The sequence below is a fragment of the Stegostoma tigrinum genome, unplaced genomic scaffold, assembly GCF_030684315.1.
Source record: "Stegostoma tigrinum isolate sSteTig4 unplaced genomic scaffold, sSteTig4.hap1 scaffold_293, whole genome shotgun sequence".
Lineage (NCBI taxonomy): Eukaryota > Metazoa > Chordata > Chondrichthyes > Orectolobiformes > Stegostomatidae > Stegostoma > Stegostoma tigrinum.
Genome location: NW_026728221.1, coordinates 156,419 through 179,706, shown reverse-complemented (window position 1 = coordinate 179,706; position 23,288 = coordinate 156,419). Strand labels below are relative to the sequence as shown.

Genomic DNA, 23,288 nt, shown 5'->3' with positions numbered 1-23,288 from the left:
GTCTGTGAGATACGGGAAACAGTGACTGATGGGAATGTGATGCAGTGACTGGTGAAGGAGATGCAGTGATTGAGTGAAATGTGATGCAGTGACTGCTTGAAATGGGATGCAGTGACTGAGGGAAATGTGATGCAGTGACTGAGTGAAATCGGATGCAGTGACTGACGGAAATGTGATTTCGTCACTGAGTGAAATTGGATGCAGTCGCTCAGTGAAACGGGATGCATCACTGAGTGAAATGGGATGCAGTGTCTGAGTACAATGGGATGCAGTGACTGGGTGAAATGGGATGCAGTGAATGAGTGAAATGAGATGCAGTGACTGAGTGAAATGCGCGCAGTGACTGATAGAAATCGGATACAGTGTCTGATGGAACTGGGATGCAGTGACTGACGGAACTGGGATGCAGTGACTTTGTGAACTGGGATGTGGTGACTGTGTGAAGTGGGATGCGGTGACTATGTGAAGTGGGATGCGGTGACTATGTGAACTGGGATGCAGTGGCTGAGTGAAATGGGATGCAGTGGCTGAGTGAAATGGGATGCAGTGGGGAGTGAAATGTGATGCAGTGACTGGTGGAAATGAGATGCAGTGACTAAGGGAAAGGAAATGCAGTGTCTGTGGGAAATGGGATGCTGCGACTGAGGGTAATGGGATGCAGTGACTGAGGGTAATGGGATGCAGTGACTGAGGGTAATGGGATGCAGTGACTGAGGGAAATGGGATGCAGTGACCGAGTGAAATGAGATGCAGTGACTGAGCAAAATGGGATGCACTATTTTTGGGAAGTAGGATGCAATCACTGATTGAAATGAGATGCAGAGACTGTGGGAAAGGAGATGCTGTGTCTATGGGAAATGGGATACATTGAGTGTCGCAAATTGAATGCAGCGTCTGTGAGATACGGGAACCAGTGACTGATGGAAATGGGATGCTGTGACTGTGGTGAAGGAGATGCAGTGATGGAGTGAATTGGGATGCAGTGACTGAGTGAAATGTGATGCAGTGACTGAGTGAAATGTGATGCAGTGACTGAGTGAAATGTGATGCAGTGACTGAGTGAAATGTGATGCAGTGACTGCGTGAATTGTGATGCAGTGACTGCGTGAAATGGGACGCAGTGACTCAGTGAAATGTGATTCCATCACTGAGTGAAATATGATGCACTCACTGAGTGTACTGTGATTCAGTCACTGAGAAAACTGTGATGCAGTCACCGAGTGAATTGGGATGCAGTGGCTGAGTGAAATGGAATGCAGTGACTGACGGAAATGGGATGCAGTGACTGAGGGAAATGGGATGCAATCACTGAGTGAATTGCAATGCAAAGACTGAGGGAAAGGTGATGCTGTGACGATGGGAAATGGGATGCAGTGAGGGTGTGAAATTGAATGCAGCGTCTGTGAGATACGGGAAACAGTGACTGATGGAAATTGGACGCAGTGACTGTGGTGAAGGAGACGCAGTGATTGAGTGAAATGGGATGCAGTGACTGAGTAAAATACGATGCAGTGACTGAGCGAAATGTGATGCAGTGACTGCGTGAAATGGGATGCAGTGACTGTGGTGAAGGAGATGCAGTGACTGAGGGAAATGGGATGCAGTGACAGAGTGACATGAGCTGTAGTGTCTGATGGAAATGTGATGCAGTACCTGATGGAAATGGGATGCAGTGACTGAGGTACTGGGAAGGAGTGACTGAGTTCATGGGGATGCAGTGCCCAAGCGGACTTGGGGTCCAGTGAGTGAGGGAAATGGGATACAGTGCCTGAGTGAAATGAGATGCAGTGCCTGAGTGAAATGAGATGCAGTGACTGAGGGAAATGGGATGCAGTGACTGAGTGAAATGAGATGCAGTGACAGAGAGAAATGGGATGCAGTGACTGTGGGACATGGGAAGCATTGACTGAGTGAAATGCGATGCAGAGACTGAGGGAAAGGAGATGCTGTGACTATGGGAAATGGGATGCAGTGAGTGTGGGAAATTGAATGCAGCGCCTGTGAGATACGGGAAACAGTGACTGATGGAAATGGAATGCAGTGACTATGGTGAAGGAGATGCAGTGACTGAGTGAAATGGGATGCAGTGACTATGGGAAATGGGATGCCTTGACTGACGGAAATGGGATGCAGTGATTGACGGAAATTGAATGCAGCCTCAGTGAGAAACGGGATACAGTGACTGAGTGAAATGGGATGCAGTGACTGATGGAATTGGGGTGCAGTGACCACATCAGTACTGGGTGATGATCCTGGCCAGGTGTTAGATTTCAAAGTCGTTGATCACCTTGGTGATAGCGATCACAATTCTGTTATGTTTACTTCAGTGATGGAAAGGGATAGGTGTACACCACTGGGCAAGAGTTATAGCTGGCGGAAAGGCAATTACGAAGAGATTATGCAAGATTTAGGGAGCATAGGATGGGGAAGGAAACTGCAGTGGATGGGCACAATAGAAATGTGGAGCTTATTCAAGGGAAAGCTCCTGTGTGTCCTAGGTAAGTATGTACCTGTCAGGCAGGGAGTAAGCTGTAGGGTGCGGGAGCCGTGGTTTACGAAGGAAGTGGAATCTCTGGTCAAGAGGAAGAAGAATGCTTCTGTTACTTTCAGATGTGAAGGCTCAGTTAGGGTGATTGAGGGTTACAAGGTAGCCAGGAAAGACCGAAAGAGAGAGCTCAGAAGATCCAGGAGGAGACATGAGAAGTTGTTGGCGGATAGGATCAGGGTAAACCCTCAGGCTTTCTCTCGGTATTTAAGGAATAAAAGAATGACAAAAGTAAGATGAGGCCCAATCAAGGATAGTAGTGGTAAGTTGTGTGTGGAGTCAGATGAGATAGGGGAAGCGCTAAATGAATATTTTTCAACAGTATTCACTCTAGAAAACCACAATGTTGTCGAGGAGAATACAGACATACAGGCTACTGGACTAAGTGGGATTGAGGTTCACAAGGAAGAGGTTTTTGAAATCCTACAGAGGGTGAAGATAGCTATGTCCCCTGGGCCGGATGGGATTTATCCTCGGATCCTCTGAGAATCCAGGGAGGAGATTGCCGAGCCTTTGGCATTGATCTTTAACTCATCATTGTCTACAGGAATAGTGCCAGATGACTGGAGGATAGCAATTGTGGTTCCCCTGTTCAAGAAGGGGAGTAGAGACAACCCTGGTAATTATCGGCCAGTGAGCCTTACCTCAGTTGTCGGTAAAGTGTTGAAAAAGGTTCTGAGGGATAGGATTTACAATCATCTAGAAAAGAATAAATTGATTCGGGATAGTCAGCACGGTTTTGTGAAGGGAAGGTCGTGCTTCACAAACCTTATTGAGTTCTTTGAGAAGGTGACCAAACAGATAGATGAGAGTAAACCGGTTGATGTGGAGTATATGGATTTCAGCAAGGCGTTCGATAGGGTTCCCCATAACAGACTATTGTACAAAATGCAGAGGAATGGAATTGTGGGAGATATAGCAGTTTGGATCGGAAATTAGCTTGCTGAAAGAAGACAGAGGGTGGTAGTTGATGGGAAACGTTCATCCTGGAGACCAGTTACTGGTGGTGTACCGCAAGGGTGGGTGTTGGGTCCTCTGCTGTTTGTCATTTTTATAAATGACCTGGATGAGGGCGTAGAAGGATGGGTTAGTAAATTTGCAGACGACACTAAGATCGGTGGAGTTGTGGATAGTGACAAAGGATTGGTTGCAGAGGGACATAGATAAGCTGCAGAGCTGGTCTGAGAGGTGACAAATGGAGTTTAATGCAGACAAGTGTGAGGTGATGCACTTTGGTAGGAGTAACCAGAAGGCAAAGTACAGGGCTAATGGTAAGATGCTTAGTAGTATAGATGAGCAGAGAGATCTTGGTGTCCATGAACACAGATCCTTGAAAGTTGCCACCCAGGGTGACAGGGCTGTTAAGAAGGCATACAGTGTTTTAGCTTTGATTAATAGAGGGATCGAGTTCCGGAACCAAGAGGTTATGGTGAAGCTGTACAAAACTCTGGTGCGGCCGCACTTGGAGTATTGCGTACAGTTCTGGTCACCGCATTATAAGAAGGATGTGGAAGCTTTGAAAAGGGTGCAGAGGAGATTTACTGGGATGTTGCCTGGTATAGAGGGAAGGTCTTAGAATGAATGGCTGAGGGACTTGAGGCTGTTTTCATTCGAGAGAAGAAGGTTGAGAGGTGACTTAATTGAGACATATAAAATAATCAGAGGGTTAGATAGGGTGGATAGGGAGAGCCTTTTTCCTCGGATGGTGACGGCGAACACGAGGGGGCATAGCTTTAAATTGAGGGGTGAAAGATATAGGACAGGTGTCAGAGGTAGTTTGTTTACTCAGAGAGTAGTAAGGGAATGGAACGCTTTGCCTGCAACGGTCGTAGATTTGCCAACTTTAGGTATATTTAAGTCGCCATTGGATAAGCATATGGGCGTACATGGAATAGTGCAGGTTAGATGGGCTTGAGATCGGCATGACAGGTCGGCACAAGATCGAGGGCCGAAGGGCCTGTACTGTGCTGTAATGTTCTATGTTCTATGGCTAGCTCTCCCTGTGCTCCGTGTGATTTAACTTCCCTCTTGGAGTACCGTGAGGAACCACCTTGAACGCCTTACTGAAGCCCGTATGCGTCCATCTTTCTGCCTTCGTCAATGCTCTTGATTACTACTTTAAAAAACTCAATCAAATTACATGAGTTATGATTTCCTGTGCACATGTGTCCTCGGATCCCATGGACTGTTTCCTGTTCGAACAGTCTCCAAATGGGGGATCTTGTCAAAAGCTTTGCTGATGCCCAAGTAGACTGTATCAAATGCATTGCCCTCATGCACACACCTAGTTAGCTCTTCAATCATAGATTCATAGAGTCATACAGCACAGAATGAGGACCTTCAGTCCCAATCATCTGTACTGATCAGGTGTCCCAAACTTAACCGGTCCCATTTGCCTGTGTTTGGTATCCGTCTAAACCTTTCCTAATTGTGTACCTGTCCAAATGTCTTTTAAATACAGCAATTTTATCTGCCTCGACCACATCTGTTGGCAGCTCCTTCCATTCACGAACCCCACCCCCCCCACCCCTTGTGGAAAGTTGGTTGAAAGTCAAAGCTGTGAATGTTAGAGATTCATCAACAAACCTCTTGCTGTCAACTGAAAGAAACCAGAGCTGATAAATCTCATTAGTAAACAAAATCATAGTTCTCCAGATTTAGTAAACATTATTTAGTAATTCCTCTTTTAATAGCTCTCACACAGTTGGCTGTCACTGAGGGGACTTCTCCTTGTACATTTCCTGCCATTAACCCAGTGCACTCTACAGGGACAGAAGACAGTAAAACTAAATAAAGAAACTCTAATTGAAAGAAAGAAGAATTATGGAAATGTCCTGCCCTCACCCCTTCTTTCCTCACAACCGCTCCCCACCCCTTTCACAAAGAACGATCAAACGAATGCTGTTGTAACATCTTACTTTGTTCCAATCCCAGTTTATTTGTTGCTGAAACAGACTTTCTTGCTATTGGTCCCTTTGCACTTAATTATTCCAATGCACCCTGCGCACCTCCCGCTTTCTATTCTCGATAAAATCAGGGTCTTCTGCTGTTTATGTTAACCGTTCATAGCACATCCTGTGCCCCTTGACCTGCATCAATTCCAAGTTCAGCAAATCCTCAATTTTAATATTAATTAATAAACTCTAGTTTCGGTTTCAAATCCCTCCACGGTCTTGAATCCCTCCCCTAATCTCTGTAATCCCCTCCAGTCTCCTAGTTTTCAGAGCTATCTACAGTATTACACTAACTCATTCCTGAACATTTCCAGTTGTAGTTAGCTCACAGGTGGCATTGCTGTGAGCTGCCAAGGTACTAACACTGGAATTTCTTTCCTCAACCACTCTGTCCCTCAACCAGTTATTCCTCATTTCGTACACTGAGCATGAGTGACCTGCAGTGAGGTCTCAAGGAATTGGTGCCAGTTCACCAGAGGATGAAGTCACACTCCATTTCAGCTACAGGGGATTCAGATGAGAACTGCAATGGGGATGGGGTGGCCGACAGAAGAAGGATTGGTGCATTGGCAGGTTAGAAAGCCTGCCATTAATGTCACGGAGCATGAAAGACTCTGGCTTCAATCTGGCGCAGTGTTTGGAACCCATCCACTCCAGCACTGAGTTGTGGCCAACCTGATGGGAACAGTTACAGATTGAGTCATGATTGGTATCTCTGCTCCAGAAAAAGCAGAAGCTGTTGTGGTACAGTCGTGGGTGGGCCCTTCTGGAGCTCGAGTTACTCAGGATAAACACAATAAAAATCATCAGCTTTCACCTGCAGTGCCACAGTCACAGGGATCGCACTCTGTGGGAGCATTAAGCAAGAAAAAGGCACCTATAATACTGGTATGAAGGAAATAAATGAGGGCAGTTGATATTTGCATGCATTATGGCATAGATTGTTCAACATTATTATTGTTTTGAAATATCGATATTGTGATGGCATTTACTGTTGTTTGTAGACAAGTGGTGCAGTGGTAGTCAACAGCCAAGGAGAGGGAAGGTTCAGCCTTGTTAGTGGAATTTGAGCTTACATTTACCTGTATTACAGTTGGTCGAGTGGATCACAGAAAGTCTGGCAACAAAAAAGCTGCAATGGTTACCTCCTCACTGCTTCCAACTCCTCCTCTTTCTCAGCTGGTGCCCGATCACTGGCAGCGACAGCGTACCCTCATGATGCCAAGGTTGGAGACTATCAAGAATCATGACGACACCGGCCCTTCTCTGTACTGCAGGACTGCCCCAGAGTGCTCCAGGCAGCAGAAACAACATTGAACGACTCCAGTGGTCTGCACCATTACATTTCCTGTGGTACTTTATGCAGCCCCTCTGAGTGTGTAATACACACTCCCATATGGACCACGTCATCAAACAAAGGCTCTTGTCACCTCCTCATTACTTCAAGTTGTTCAAATGAGGATGGCAGGGCAGAATATTGAAGAATTATTACAAAGTCTTCTGTTCAGTATCCTGCTGCTCTCTGACAAGGAAAACTGAAATGTACTTGATTTTCATGTAATTTTGATTCCCATGACAGGTCCTTGTGGGAACAGGAAAAATGACAAGCTGGAAAATTTTGCAAGTAATCTTTGGGCCAGCCTGGAATCTTCCCATCCTCTGGCCATGACCTTGTGACCCTGCTTGGAGGTTGTAGTTACAGTTTCAGAAGTGATCAATTCCAGTGAGGATGTCTGTACCAAGGTGAAAGCTCATGCACAGTTCTTCACGACGGGAAAAATGGCTCCATTCAGACTCTGGAGATTCAGGTATCCCACTGAGAATCGTTGTCTCCTTCATCATTCACCTTATTCCAGTCACCTGTCCTGCTCTGTGTGATTTCTGTCCATTCTCTCAGTCATGCTTGTCTGAGGGGATAGCCACTACTGTAGCCCTGTTGTTGACTTGTGCAGTATCCTCACAGTCAGGGAATGCTTCCCCATTCCTGAGAGATTTCAGTTGGCTTAAACAGCTCTGAAAACCACTAAACACTTTTACAAGAGTCAGCGGAAATCCACTTGCATCTAACCTGTAAGTAGTTGGTGATATCTCTATCCTCACTGCACTGGATTAAGAGAGGATTGTAACTGGAATACTGAGGTCAAAACATATACCATTAGCATCCAAGCAGCATTACGCATACTTCCATCAGAATGTGAATCAGATGACAGGGATTATACCTAGCACTTGGAGAACTGACAGAAACCCCAGGTTACCTTGTCAGGAAAGTTCCAGTGAATGAAGTGCCAACCGAGCACTTACCATTCGGGGGCAGTCTGTGGCTAAAACCCCACTCACTGAGAGATGCTGGCCAAACAGAGACTAGTGCCTCGCCATTGCAGGTGGTGCCACCAGGAAGGGTGGCTGATGCTGGTACTGCAATTAATCCAATGCTATTAGTGAGTCATGAACAAATTGGGGTCGTGGGAGAGGTTTTCTGGCCAGGGAATCAGGAGGTTGTAAGAAAAGGTAGTCAGGTGCTATCTGTTTGCCATCGCTACTAATATGGCATGGCGGATCAATGGTTAGCACTGCTGCCTCACAGCTCCAGGGACCCAGGTTCAATTCCAACCTCAGGTGACTGTCTGTGTGGAGTTTGCACATTCTGTATATGTCTGCATGGGTTTCCTCTGGGTGCTCCAGTTTCCTCCCACAGTCCAAAGATGTGCAGGTTAGATGGCTTGGCCATGCTAAGTTGCTAAGAGTGTCCAGGTATGTGTGGGTTAGGTGGGTTATAGTGGAATGGGTGTGGGTGGAATGCTGCAAAGGTCAATGTTGGGTCAAAGGGTCTGATTGTACACTGTAGGGATTCTATAATTAAGAGTTTTACTTCTCAAACTTTCTGTGTGATATTTGTTCAGCCTAAGTTATTAATTGCCCACTCAGGGGAGTAAAGACCATTTACCAGCCTTCCCAATCGAGACTGCATCAGGGTAAAACTTGAAAGACAGTCAGGTCCGTACTTACACTCTCCAGCTCAAACCCCGCATAAAGAGAGGGGTGTTAAATTCTACCCGTCATGTACAAAATCCAGCACCTACGTGATTGCCTGCAAAAATGCCATCCATCACTGCCCACAACAGAAGAGTGAACCTGGCAGAAACGCAGAATTGCTACAACGCAGAAGGAAGACATTCAGCCCATCATACTTGCCAAGCTCTCTGAGCACTCTAATTTAAGGCCAATCTTCTACCTTTTTCCAAAAACCCTGCATGTATTTTTTTTTCTGTTTAAGTAACCATCCCTCTTGCGTGCCTTCGCCGAATCTGCCACCACCACATTTCCGGGCAGTGGATTCCAGGCCCAGATCACTCACTGGCTGAATAAAGTATTTTTTCTCACTGCCCATTTGCTTCTTTTGTTAGCATCTTTGAAACTGTGCCCTCTGGTTCTAGATTCATTTTAGGAGTGGGAACATTTTATTCCTAGATAACAAGGTGTAGAACTGGATGAAGAGCTTTCTGAACTTTCGTCAGAAAAATGAAGAAGGGTCTAGGCCTGAAATGTCAGCCTTCCTGCTCCTCTGATGCTGCTGGGCCTGCTGCGTTCATCCAGCTCAGCACCTTGTTATCTCAGATTCCCCAGCATCTGCAGTTCCTACTATCTCTGAAGCATTTTATTCCTATCTGCTTTCTCCTGAGCACTCATGGTTTTGGAAAGTTTCTATCAAGTTTCCAAGGAAAGCAGTCCCAGTACCTTGAAAAAATCCTCATAACTGAGTTTCTCATCCCTGAGAATCATTCTCATAAATGGAGGCGTTGTGACAACATCACTGGACTAGTAATCCGGAGATTCAGGTAATCAGAATCAACTTTCACCATGACGCATGTTTGAATCCAATTTCAATTTAAAAACAACACCCGGGAATGAAAGTCTAATGGCGCCCATGAAATGGACCAACGACTGTGCTGTACATTTCTATGACTCTATGTCTCATAACAGGTCGCAGTACATTGGAGTTTTGTGTCATCTGCACAGTACAATGTTGTCCCCTGCACACCCAAGCCTAGATCATTTATGTCCGTATCAGGAAAGCAAGGGTCTCAATACCAGCCTCAGGGGAACTCCACAACAAACATCCTCTCAATCAGAAAAACACCCATCACACTCTCTTTCTTGTGATCAGAGATAATGGGAACTGCAGATGCTGGAGAATCCAGGATAACAAAGTGTGTAGCTGGATGAACACAGCAGGCTGAGCAGCATCTCAGGAGCACAGCAGCTGACGTCAGCTTTGGTGCTCCTGAGATGCTGCTTGGCCTGCTGTGTTCATCCAGCTACACACTTTGTTATATTACACTCTCTTTCTTATCCCTCAGACAATTTTGGATCCCTTTCATTCTGAGATTTTCTTCAAAAATTGTACAAAATGCTTTTGGATAGCCCATGCACAGCACAACAGCATCTTTGTCCTTTTCAACCTTCTCTGTTACCTGCGACTATCTCAAGCATCCAAATGATGTGGGCAAGTGGCTACTGACGTTATTGGATCTTAAGACACGGAAAATAACTCATTGATAATGTGGTATCCCAAATTAGAACCATCAGAGATTTACATGTCGGTGATAATTTACGCACATGAGAGGGGTGCAGACACTTAGAGCCATTCAGCCGCTAGGTGAAAACATTTCCGAGTTAATTGCCACCCTGCGCAGAGTGCACATACAAATCTTGATGACAAGCATGACCCCAAGTCAGACAGCATCATTAGCATTGCTTCCAGATTAAAAATAACCCAGGGAGAACAAGACACTGCCTTTCAGACAGGTGTGGAGATAATTCCCAAATAACTAGCTTGATCCCAGACCATAGATGGGATGTACAATTATGGATTGACCAGATAAGGAACCAGCCAGGGTGCTCAATGATAACTGGTTAACATGGCGGGGAAGGGAGTGAAAAAATAACGAGACGTGCTAATCGGAATTGAGCTGTATTTGTGTGTTAAGTATAATTGAAGGGGCGTAAGAAGTGGGAGAGGGCTGTGGTGGCGGGTGGAATGATTGATGGAAGCCACATTTGCTTCTTGTCCAAGTTTAATTCACTTCCGGAGACGCCGGTATTATTTTCAAATTGGCGCTATTTGCAGCGTAAAATTGCAATCGCCAAATGTTATGCTGACTCCTGAGACAGCAGGTTGGCAACCCCCAGTGAAAAGGGACCAGGTACCAACGCTGCATCACCTTGCAGTTCTTAATCCAGGATGATAGAGAGTTTGGAACAGTCCCGGCCAAGTTGAAGTTACAGCATCCATTTCCATCAGTTAATATTGTGACGAGCATAATGTTTAAATGTGCAGTTTCACCTGTTCAATTCTTGTCTATCGACCAATAAATACAGATATTGCAATGGTGGGAAGGATTAGCGGGATGTTAGAAAGCAAAGCGGTGTTATTTTCAGAAAATGGTTACAAACCAGAGATTTTAAAAGGATTAGTTCCACCCCTTTCCCACCCCATCCCCCCCCGCAACACGCACTCTTTGGTAGGGGTTTCCTTTAAGAGCGCTTCCAGAAATAAACCTGCCTTGGCCCAGGTTCTGTCCTATTTGGTATGAGAGGGATGTGATGATTTGGCTCCTGTACAATCTTCCTCCGCCATGCGGCAGGGTAGGAGCATTGAAAGCAGATCTCAGCTCTTGTGGAGAGAGAGAGCGTGAGGCAGCGGCTGCGAAACGCGATGGGAGTCAGGACGGACTGAAGAACCATGGCATCGCCGCTGTGTACTTAGTGCAGCCACCAGGCTCTCGGGGGAGGACAGCAAGGAGAATTTTGTGTTGTCCTTTTTATTTGCAATAATCCGGGGTGGGGAAGGGGAGAGAGAGCTGAGATAATGGGAACTGCAGATGCTGGAGAATTCCAAGATAATAAAATGTGAGGCTGGATGAACACAGCAGGCCAAGCAGCATCTCAGGAGCACAAAAGCTGACGTTTCGGGCCTAGACCCTTCATCAGAGAGGGGGATGGGGAGAGGGAACTGGAATAAACAGGGAGAGAGGGGGAGGCGGACCGAAGATGGAGAGTAAAGAAGATAGGTGGGGAGGGAGGGAGGGGAGAGGTCAGTCCAGGGAAGACGGACAGGTCAAGGAGGTGGGATGAGGTTAGTAGGTCGATGGAGGTGCGGCTTGTCGGGGGGAGGAAGGGATGGGTGAGAGGAAGAACCGGTTAGGGAGGCAGAGACAGGTTGGACTGGTTTTGGGATGCAGTGGGTGGGGGCGAAGAGCTGGGCTGGGCTGGTTGTGAGGTGCAGTGGGGGGAGGGGACGAACTGGGCTGGTTTAGGGATGCTAAATCTCCCCTTCCCCCACCGCATCCCTAAACCAGCCCAGTTCGTCCCCTCCCCCCACTGCACCACACAACCAGCCCAGCTCTTCCCCTCCACCCACTGCATCCCAAAACCAGTCCAACCTGTCTCTGCCTCCCTAACCTGTTCTTCCTCTCAGCCATCCCTTCCTCCCACCCCAAGCCGCACCCCCAGCTACCTACTAACCTCATCCCACCTCCTTGACCTGTCCGTCTTCCCTGGACTGACCTTTTCTCTCCTCTCCACCTTCGGTCCGCCTCCCCCTCTCTCCCTATTTATTCCAGTTCCCTCTCCCCGTCCCCCTCTCTGATGAAGGGTCTAGGCCCGAAACGTCAGCTTTTGTGCTCCTGAGATACTGCTTGGCCTGCTGTGCTCATCCAGCCTCACATTTTATTATTTTAGGAGAGAGAGCTGTTTTGGTTTGTGATACAAGAGACGAGGCTGTCTATGCCTTTCACCCATCGGTAGCTCTCCTCCTGTCCCTGCCTCTATGCACACACTCTGCCAGGCATAGTCTTCCTCCCTCTGTGTGTGTGTGTGTGTGTGTGTGTCTCTCTCTCGCTTCAGCTCCTAAAACCTAAGATGCATCGGATATAAAAACACGCACATAAACACACACACACACACACACACACACACACACACATCAACAAGCCATGGAGAAAGATCAGGAATTACTGCAAGCTGTCAAAACCGAAGATGTAGCTGCAATGCAGAAGCTGTTGCAAAGGCCGAAACAAGGCAAAGCGAGTGAGTACCCTTTACACACCGTTCCATTGGCTGATGTGAATGTGCCTGCGTTTTTTTGTGTGTGTGTGTTTTGCAAATGTCCTGTTATTGTGGAGTAGGAGGGGAGGGAGTTTGGTCTGTTGTTCAATATGGGCTCTCCTATCTTGACCGATGCTGTTCGTGACTCTTGATACAGTGCAATCGGTGGGAATGTAGCATTAGCCTGAATAGTGCGTTCTCTCTCCCTCAGACAGCTCCCCTGCATCCCTTAGCTTCACAAGCCGGCGCTTTCTGCTCCTAACAGCGCAGATTGGACGTTGAGGATAGATAAGGTCAATACTGGGAATCCTAGATTCCCTATCAACCGGGCAAGAGATTGCAGATGGTTTGTAGCGAATCCACGGTTGAGATACAACGCACAGAATCAGTTCGTATAAGGGGAAAGGTGGTTCTGGAGGTTTGCACTGTTCTGTTTCGGCAAAAAAAGTGCCCGACCAGAGAATATCAGGCCAGTGACTAAGATGGTTAAACAGCTAATTCTAGTGGAAAGCTGTCAAGAAGGTAATAGCTCAGAGTCTCGCTTCTGAGGAAGTGCAAACTGGAGATCTTGTTTGACCCACTCTGTGCAGGTTTTTGTTGCTGTGTTGCAAAGAGAGCCTAGAGACGTGAGGGGGGACTTGGATGTGACAAATGCAGTGACTCCACACCCGGGCAGTGGTTTGGCAACATGATTCGGACCCCGTTAGCTTGCAGCCCTCTGACGCTGTTCCCTTACTGCCGGATGCTCACTGGCTCGCACGCCCCAAACAACCGGGGCTATTTTAAATTTAACCCCTTGATTGATGGGCTGACAAGTGCCTGTTGATGACAAAGCAAAGATGCTGCAGATCTGGTAATTAGAAGCAGTTTTGCTGGGAGACGCTTTAATTGATAGATTTCAATTCTAAAATTAACCAGGATTAAACGGGGGAGACCTCGAGCTGGCTGATCTATGATGTAGTAATAACAGTATTTTCGGAAAGATTGTCTGAGACGCAGGAGTGATGTCTCTCCCAGCTATCCTGGCTGCATGGAGGAGGAAAAGGCAACCCTTTCCGAACAAGGCACAGTGAGGATTTCTGAAACATTTATGTATCGCTTAACTGGAAACTTGATAATGTACGCCACAATGTGGGAGGGGGAATCTTATTCAGTTCTATATTTGCTTGAAGCTTCACTCCAGATATTTTGTTAAAAATAAAAGAATAATGGGATTTGAAGGGTACGCTGCGAGTAAATCGTGGGAAAATGTTAATTTATTTTGATGTGACTTGCTCCTACATGAGTAAAACATATTGTGATTAAGGATGATGGAATAAACTAAAAGCATTATTTGCCAGGATGAGATTCTGTCATAGTCTGGAGATGCGCTGCTCTGCTATCCAGTTATGAAGAGCTGCTGTAGTTGTGTTCTACAAGACTCCAATTGTTGGATGCAGTGGAAGTCTTTGAGGAGAAGACACCATGTCCCTTTTAAAAATAGTTTCTTACTGATTTATCATGTCACACACAGTACTTTGATTTGTAATTTTCTGGCTTATTCTCTGGTGTTGAGAACCTTTGTGGGTTGACTCTCCCTTTGACCTCATGATCCCTGTTGAGTTTAGATTTTGAATGCGTGGCCTGTGCATTTGTTGGATTTCTCTCTATTGGTTCTCTAAGTTCACTGACTGAATGCAACACTGTATCAATGTTTACCAATAATGATCATATCTGTGATGATGATGCTATTTTCCTTGGGACAGATAATGAAAATCTCCATGCTTCACAAAGTCTGTCTTCGTGTCTATTGGTGCTCCATAATTGGTGACCATGCCTTCAGCTGACAATGCCTTAAGCTCTGGAATTTCTTCCATAAACCTCACCACTCCTTTACCACCCGCCCCCCCCCCCACCGACCATGTTCTCCTTTACATTATTGGTTATAAAATACCAGAGCGGTTACCTGTGTTGATATTGCCAGTGTCACGTTTGATTAGATCATTCCTCCTATGAAATATTGTGAGACATTTTACTTTTAGCAATGCAAGATGCATACATGCTGTTGTTATTAGACAATAAATCGAGGTGGGAGGGTGCGGTATCATTGGGATTTAAATGGCTGGAGAGGCCTAACGCCAAATACCCAGCAGGTAGCTGTGTTGGGGCTGGGTTTGAGGGTTGGGTGGCAGATGGTGACTGTCTCTTCTAAATTAGCCCATGCTCCCATTAGGGGATCATATGTAATGCCTTGCTTATCACCAGTCTTCAAAATTCTGACAACACCCCAACTCCCCAACATATCCTCACTAGGGCCTACCAATTCTTCTCACTTGGTGAGCTGAATCTGGAACAATTGTCCAAGTCCCAAGTGCAATACCAGTAATGTAATACCAGTACCAGTGCTGGAATGCTGCCAATCTCTTACTGGCCTGAATCTCTCTGAGGCAGGACATCTTCATGTGGAAGCGGAGCAATCAACCCATCAGATGGTTGCAGAGCTTGGCAGACTTCCCCACCTCTGTGCTTTTAGTCAAAGAGGTGGGGAACCCAGAGTCTTGTGTAATTCAGCCCTGAGGCAGTTGACCCTGACTTGCCTTCTGAAGTAGTATAGCAAATAGTTCATAAAAATGGGCAATAAAATGGTGACTTTGCCAGCATAATCCACATAATTAGAACTTTTCTTAATTAAATTGGGAACTCTGTGTGGTGTGTGCAATGCTAATGGAAGTACAGATCCTGGCTAAGCCCAGTGTTCTGTCTCCACCTCCCATGATAATACAAGGTACTGACTGATTGGTTTCTTGGCTGAGACTGTGGCCACTTACTTTGCAGCCAAAAACACGAAGCAGTGTTTTTAGGAGAGGATGGGACAAAATATTTAGAAGAGTGTCGAGAGGGTCCATAAAGTTTTGCAACTGAAGACATAAAAGCTGCTAGAGTTTAAAAATAACGTGGATCTGTATTTGAACTAACATTACTGTAGAGGGCCAAGAGCTGGAAAACAGGATTCAACTTGATAGTTTTAATTTGGCTGGCAAAGATGCGCTGGGCCAAATGCTCTCCTTCCATTGCTGCAAATTTCCACGATACTCCAAAATCATGTCAAAGATTTCTGAAGAAGGGTCTTGGCTTGAAACATCAGCCTTCCTGCTCCTCTGATGTTGCTTGGCCTGCTGTGTACATCCAGCTCTACACCTTGTTATCTCTATTGTAGAGCATCTATGTGCCCCACTGTTATTTTACTATCATGCCAGATGTGTAGTACGTGATTTCTCTGCAAGTTGGTCTGACAAATTAAAATCATGAGACATTTTTATTCTCTTAATGATAAAATTCAAAATTCCAACTGCACCTATCTCAACTCCTGTGCTGTGACATGTCTTTACAGATTGAAAGGTGCATTTTATTTCAGTTGGGATGATTCTTGGATTTCTGCCAGACTTCAGCAGTTTGAGGTTTGCTGTGACAGTTCCATGCCTTTTGACCTTCAACACAATCACAGTGAAAATGACGTGGAAATTACAATATGGATACTGTGTGTGTGTGTACCTTGTGATATTTGATATAATCATTTGATATAATCAGTGGCGTTACTTTGGAGAGGTTTTGGTCTCCCCTTTGAATATTGAAGTAGAATGTAAAGCTCTTCCAGAAGTTTCGCTAATGACATAGAGCATCAGTCTGATGAAAACCTACCTCTTCCCCTTGCTACTATCTACTTGTTATTGCAGTATCAGTTTCTGAGACATGCCTTAGAATCCATTAAAGACGTGAATAAAGGCAAACAGTTGCCACTCACTCTAACCAACGTTTTTGTATAAAGATTTTACCCTCTACATGGACATGAGTCTTAATCCCATGTGCCCACTCTGTTCCAGTGAATGCTTTATTCATCCTTACTTTGACCACTTGCTTAATCTATTCCTAAATATTGACTTGGCTGCCTGTTCAGTCATTAATTCTGGTTGCACATTTTGAACTCTATGTGTTTGATGCAGCAGTTGGAAACAAGGGCTTGTGCTGCTTTAGTTATACCATCAATAGAGACTTTAAATAGTCATGAAAGAAAGGAAGAACTGGCACTGAATAAATTACCTGGGGTTTTTTTGTATTCATTCTTAGAATGGAGCTGCTGCTGGCTGGCCAGTATTTATTGCCCACTCATAGCTGCCCTTGACAAGGTGTTGGTGAGCTGCCTTCTTGAACCATGGCTTGGAGGGCAACTTGCAGGTGGTGGTATTCCCATAAATTTGCTGCCCTTATCCTTCTAGATGGTAGTATTTATGAAAGTGTTGGTTTCTAAAGAGCCTTGGTGAATTTATGCAGGGGATTTTGTCGATGATGTGCACAGCTGCTACTTCCCATCACTGGTGGAGGGAATGAATTTTTCTCGCTGTTGCTTTGTTAACTGTAGCAGCTTGCTGTGCCTAAATTGACTGCTGCATTTCCTGACATTGCAATAGTGACTACACTTCCAAAATATGCATACTGCTGAGAAAAGGCATATTTTGCTACAGTTTTTCAACTTGCACTTAACAGGACAATTCACATCAAATACAATGTAAAAGGATCAACTATTACAGTAAATAAGAAGTGAGTCCTGGTGTTTTCCCTGTGGAAACACCTCAGAGTCCACTGTAATTGCTTTATTCATCTTTACTTCAACCATTTGCTGTACCTGTTCCTAAATATTGATGTGGTTCCACTTCCAAATGAATCAGCACTCTCTTTGTGTACAGCTTTTCCCGTCACTTCTTGCAAATTGCCCCAATAAGTGCAAGATGAAAAGGATAATCAAAATGTATTTTTTTCAAGTTCTGTATTACCAACTGATGACTGCCAAAATACTTCATTGGCTGTAAAGTGCTTTGGAATGTCCTGAGGTCATGAAAGGGAAGAAAGAGAAGGCTTTCTTTCTTAACATTGTGCATTTCACAGCTTTAGGATATCCCAAACAACTTCTGGCCAAGAGAATAGTTGAGAATTGGAGTCACTGTCGTAATGTGGAAACACGGCAGTCCATTTGTGCACAGTGAGATCTCACAAACGGCAACATCACAGTGACCAGAAAACCCCTTCAGTAATATCAGTTCAGAGCTTAGTATTGACCAAAACACCAGGCTAACTCTGCTTGACAACAGAGGCATTACATTACCTGAGAGGGAATACGAGTATTTAACAACTAGACACCTGAAGCCACAATTTCAATGGGTAGAGTGTTGGTTCGAATGCTATCATCCAAAGGTCAGCACCTCCAACAATGGAGCACTGGGTATGTTAGCCTAGATTTTCTTCTCAGGTCTATAGATCCTGACTTGAACAATGACATTCTGTCTTAACGGTTGGAGTGAAACCCACTGAGCTGCAGCTAATATAGAACATAGAACATAGAACATAGAACAGTACAGCACAGAACAGGCCCTTCAGCCCACAATGTTGTGCCGACCATTGATCCTCATGTATGCACCCTCAAATTTCTGTGACCATATACATGTCCAGCAGTCTCTTAAATGACCCCAATGACCTTGCTTCCACAACTGCTGCTGGCAACGCATTCCATGCTCTCACAACTCTCTGCGTAAAGAACCTGCCTCTGACATCCCCTCTATACTTTCCACCAACCAGCTTAAAACTATGACCCCTCGTGCTAGCCATTTCTGCCCTGGGAAATAGTCTCTGGCTATCAACTCTATCTATGCCTCTCATTATCTTGTATACCTCAATTAGATCCCCTCTCCTCCTCCTTTTCTCCAATGAAAAGAGACCGAGCTCAGTCAATCTCTCTTCATAAGATAAGCCCTCCAGTCCAGGCAGCATCCTGGTAAACCTCCTCTGAACCCTCTCCAAAGCATCCACATCTTTCCTATAATAGGGCGCCCAGAACTGGACGCAGTATTCCAAGTGCGGTCTAACCAAAGTTTTATAGAGCTGCAACAAGATCTCACGACTCTTAAACTCAATCCCCCTGTTAATGAAAGCCAAAACACCATATGCTTTCTTAACAACCCTGTCCACTTGGGTGGCCATTTTAAGGGATCTATGTATCTGCACACCAAGATCCCTCTGTTCCTCCACACTGCCAAGAACCCTATCGTTAATCCTGTACTCAGCTTTCAAATTCGACCTTCCAAAATGCATCACCTCGCATTAACTTTCTTTTGCAATGTGTTCTGAAATTTTTGAAACTGCTATATTTGATATTTTGGTTTATTTTATTTCTTCAATGTAATAAACTTCTGTTTTATTGGTAAAATCTAATCTGTAGTCTGATGTGCTTATGTTTCAGTGAAAGACCACAAGGTTTGACAAAGGGGAAAAAGATCGAGCGAGGCAGGTTTTATTCTGGGGTTTGACTATTCCACTTGCTGAAGCAGCTGGAATCGTAACAATTCTCATTTCTTGTCCTGCTGTGCTGCATTGGTGATAAATCTGTACGTTTCCTGGCTGTAACCGTACCAGGAAGTTCAAGAGTTCAGTGAAATGATGCTTCATTATTAGCATCAACTTCATCAGGAATACACCACACAGAAAACATTTCCCGAATTCGTAGAATGTCTTCGTGGACAAAGTTGGATCAATGGTTGTTTTAAATTTGTTCTCCACTATGGAAAGTGGAGTGTTTCTCATTCGAACTGTGTATTGTGAAATAGTGGTTAGCTGCTGCTAGTTGTAAGTTATTATTTCATTAACATGAGAGTTCAATATTCCAGCCATTGGACCTTGCATTGTTTTCACTATTATTGTGGTTAACTCATGTGTTTCTGTTTAAAGTGGCATTTGATGAATGCTCGTGGACATTGTGCACAGGGAGTAAGCAATTTAAACTCCTTTAAACACTCTACATAGTCACTTAATTCGTTGCATGGGTAAACCTAATGAGAAAATATATGTACTAATTTATATTTGTGTATATAATATTTATACATATAATATTTTATATATTACATATATATAATATTTATATGAATATATTTGTGTTGGTTGCATTACCCGAAACACTACTCGGGTAGTGTCTCCCACCCATCCTCCTCGAAGCAAAAAAAAAAGTTTCTGTGCGACAGAAGGTAACTAGTTTATTTTTTATTGTATATTTTAAACAGTCTCTTTGGGAATTTAGAATAATGGGAACGGAGGTCAGGGCAGTTGAATGCTCCTCCTGCAGAATGTGGGAGGTAAGGGTCACCACTAGTGTCCCTGCTGACTACATCTGCGGGAAGTGCACCCAACTCCAGCTCCTTGAAAACCGCGTTAGGGAACTGGAGCTGGAGCTCACAGGGACTGGCCCCGCAGCCATGTCCCGCGCACTGTCCCGCTCACAGCGTACTGCCCCCAGCAGCCCTGACCCGCTGACAGGGACCTGCCCCCGCAGCCATGACCCGCTCACAGCGACTTGCACCCCGCAGTCCTGTCCCGCTCACCGCGTACTGCCCCCCGCAGCCGTGTCCCCCTCACAGGGCCTGGGCCCTGCAGCCCTGTCCCGCACACAGCGTACTGGCCCCCGCAGCCGTGTCCCATTCATAGGGACTGGAGCCCGTAGCCCTGAGCGCTCATCGTGACTTGCCCCCGCAGCCGTGACCCGCTCATCGTGACTTGCCCCCGCAGCCCTGACCCGCTCATCGTGACTTGCCCCCGCAGCTCTGACCCGCTCACAGGGACTGGCCCTTGCAGCCATGACCCGGTCACAGCGACTTGTCCCCCGCAGTCCTGTCCCGGAGCCTGGGACTGGCCCCCGCAGCCTTGTCCCGCAGCCAGGGTCTGGCCCCCGCAGCCCTGTCCCGCTGACAGGGACTGGGCCCAGCAGCCCTGTCCTACTCACAGCGGATTGGAGCCGCAGCCCTGTCCCGCTCACATGGTATTGCCCCCCACAGCCGTGTCCCGCTCAGAGGGACGGGCGCCCGCAGCCCTGACCCGCTCACAGGGCCTGGCCCCCAGCAGTCCTGACCCGCTCACAGCGTACTGCCCCCCGCAGCCGTGTTCTGCTCACAGTGACTTGTCCCCAGCAGTCCTGTCCCGCTCACAGCGTACTGCCCCCGGCAGCCGTGTCCCGCTTACAGGGTCTGGCCCCCGGAGCCCTGACCCGCTCACAGCGTACTGACCCTGCAGCCATGTCCCGCTCACAGCGACTGGCGCCCGCAGCCCTGACCCACTAACAGGGACTTGCCCCCGCAGCCCTGACCTGCTCACAGCGTCCTGCCCCCCGCAGCCGTGTCCTGCTCACAGAAACTGGCCCCAAAAGCCCTGATCTGCTCACAGCGACTGGCCCCCGCAGCCCTGACCCGCTCACAGGGACTGCCCCCCGTAGCTGTGGCTCACTAACAGGGACTGGCCCTCAGCAGTCCTGTCCCGCTCACAGCGCACTGCCCCCCTGCAGCCCTGTCCCGCTCACAGGGTCTGGCCCCCGCAGCCTTGACTTGCTCACAGCGTACTGCCCCCCGCAGCCGTGTCCTGCTCACAGAAACTGGCCCCAAAAGCCCTGATCTGCTCACAGCGACTGGCCCCCGCAGCCCTGACCCGCTCACAGGGACTGCCCCCCGGAGCTGTGGCTCACTAACAGGGACTGCCCCCCTGCAGCCCTGTCCCGCTCACAGCGCACTGCCCCCCTGCAGCCCTGACCCGCTCACAGGGACTGGGCCCTGCAGCCCTGTCCCAGTCACAGCGTACGGCCCCCCGCAGCCGTGTCCCGCTCACAGCGGACTGGGCCCCGCAGCCCTGTCCCGCTCACATGGTATTGCCCCCCGCAGCCCTGACCCGCTCACAGGGCCTGGCCCCCAGCAGTCCTGACCCGCTCACATTGTACTGCCCCCCGCAGCCGTGTCCCGCTTACAGGGTCTGGTCCCCACAGCCCTGACCCCCTCACAGGGACTGTCCCCCGCATCCCTGACCCGCTCCCGGACTGGCCCCCGCAGCCCTGTCGCCCTGACAGGGACCCTGGCCCCGCCGCCCTGACCCGCTCGCAGTGGCCTGGGCCCCGAAGCACTGACCCGCTCACAGCGTATTGCCCCCTGCAGTCCTGACCCGCTCACAGCGGCCTGCCCCCTCAGTCCTGACCCCCTCACAGGGACTGTCCCCCGCAGCCCTGACCCGCTCCCGGACTGTCCCCCGCAGCCCTGTCGCCCTGACAGGGACCAGGCCCCGCCGCCCTGACTTGCTAACAGCGGCCTGGGCCCCGAAGCCCTGAACGCTCACAGCGGCCTGCCCCCGCTGCCCTGACAGGCTCGCAGCGGCCTGCCCCCGCCGCCCTGACCCACTCACCGCGGCCTGGGCACCGCAGCCCTGACCCGCTCACAGCGTACTGCCCCCCGCAGCCGTGTTCCGCTCACAGGGACTGGCCCCCACAGCCCTGATCTGCTCACAGGGACTGGGCCCCGCAGCCCTGTCCCGCTCACAGCGTCCTGCCCCCGCCGCCCTGACCCGCCCACAGGGACTGGCCCCCGCAGCCCTGTCCCGCTCACAGCGGCCTGGGCCCCGCCGCCCTGACCCGCTCACAGGGACGGGCCCCCGCGCCGTGTCCCGATCACAGCGACTTGCCCCCCGCAGTCCTGTCCCGCTCACAGCGTACTGCCCCCCGCAGCCCTGTCCCGCTCACAGCGTACTGCCCCCCGCAGCCCTGTCCCACTCACAGGGACTGTCCCCCGCAGCCCTGACCCGCTCCCGGACTGGCCCCCGCAGCCCTGTCGCCCTGACAGGGACCAGGCCCCGCCGCCCTGACTTGCTAACAGCGGCCTGGGCCCCGAAGCCCTGACCCGCTCACAGCGTATTGCCCCCTGCAGTCCTGACCCGCTCACAGCGGCCTGCCCCCTCAGTCCTGACCCGCTGGCAGGGACTGGGCCCCGGCGCCCTGACCCGCTCGCAGCGGCCTGCCCCCGCCGCCCTGACAGGCTCGCAGCGGCCTGCCCCCGCCGCCCTGACCCGCTTGCAGCGGCCTGGGCCCCGCCGCCCTGACCCGCTTGCAGCGGCCTGGGCCCCGCCGCCCTGACCCGCTCACAGCGGCTTGCACCCTGCTCCATGACCCACTCACCGTGGCCTGGGCCCCGCAGCCCTGTCCCGCTCACAGCGGCCTGACCCCTGCGCCTTGACCCGCTCACAGCGGCCTGCCCCCGCCGCCCTGACCCGCTGACAGGGACTGGGCCCCGCAGCCGTGAGCCGCTCACAGCGGACTGGGCCTAGTAGCCCTGACCCGCTCACAGGGACTGGGTCCCGCAGCCCTGACCCGCTCACAGCGTATTGCCCCCTGCAGCCGTGTCCCGCTCACAGCGGACTGGGCCCCGCAGCCCTGTCCCGCTCACATGGTATTGCCTCCCCGCAGCCGTGTCCCGCTCACAGGGACGGGCCCCCGCAGCCCTGACCCGCTCACAGGGCCTGGCCCCCGCAGCCCTGTCCCGCTTACAGGGTCTGGCCCCCGCAGTCCTGACCCGCTCACAGCGACTTGCCCCCTGCAGTCCTGACCCGCTCACAGCGGACTGGGCCCCGCAGCCCTGTCGCGCTGACAGGGACTGGGCCCCGCCTCCTTGTCCCGCTCAAAGTTACTTGCCCCCGCAGCCCTGTCCTGCTCACTGCGTAATGCCCCCCGCAGCCCTGTCCCGCTCACAAGGTATTGTCCCCCGCCACCCTGACCCGCTCACAGGGACTGGCCCCCGCAGCCCTGTCCCGCTCACAGGGACCCTGGCCCCGCCGCCCTGACCCGCTCGCAGTGGCCTGGG

The 23,288-nt window shown here is 49.0% G+C and overlaps 2 long non-coding RNA genes across 2 annotated transcripts in view; both read left to right on the top strand.

Moving 5' to 3' along the window:
- Positions 1–9,169, top strand: part of LOC132208095 (uncharacterized) — a 44,488-nt gene extending 35,319 nt beyond the window's left edge. Inside the window, exon 4 of the long non-coding RNA XR_009444184.1 lies at positions 6,593–9,169. This is a non-coding gene — a long non-coding RNA (uncharacterized LOC132208095). The remainder of the gene's footprint in view (positions 1–6,592) is intronic.
- Positions 9,170–11,919: 2,750 nt separating this feature from the next.
- LOC132208096 (uncharacterized) overlaps positions 11,920–23,288 on the top strand; it is a 155,016-nt gene continuing 143,647 nt past the window's right edge. The window contains exon 1 of the long non-coding RNA XR_009444185.1: positions 11,920–12,588. This is a non-coding gene — a long non-coding RNA (uncharacterized LOC132208096). The remainder of the gene's footprint in view (positions 12,589–23,288) is intronic.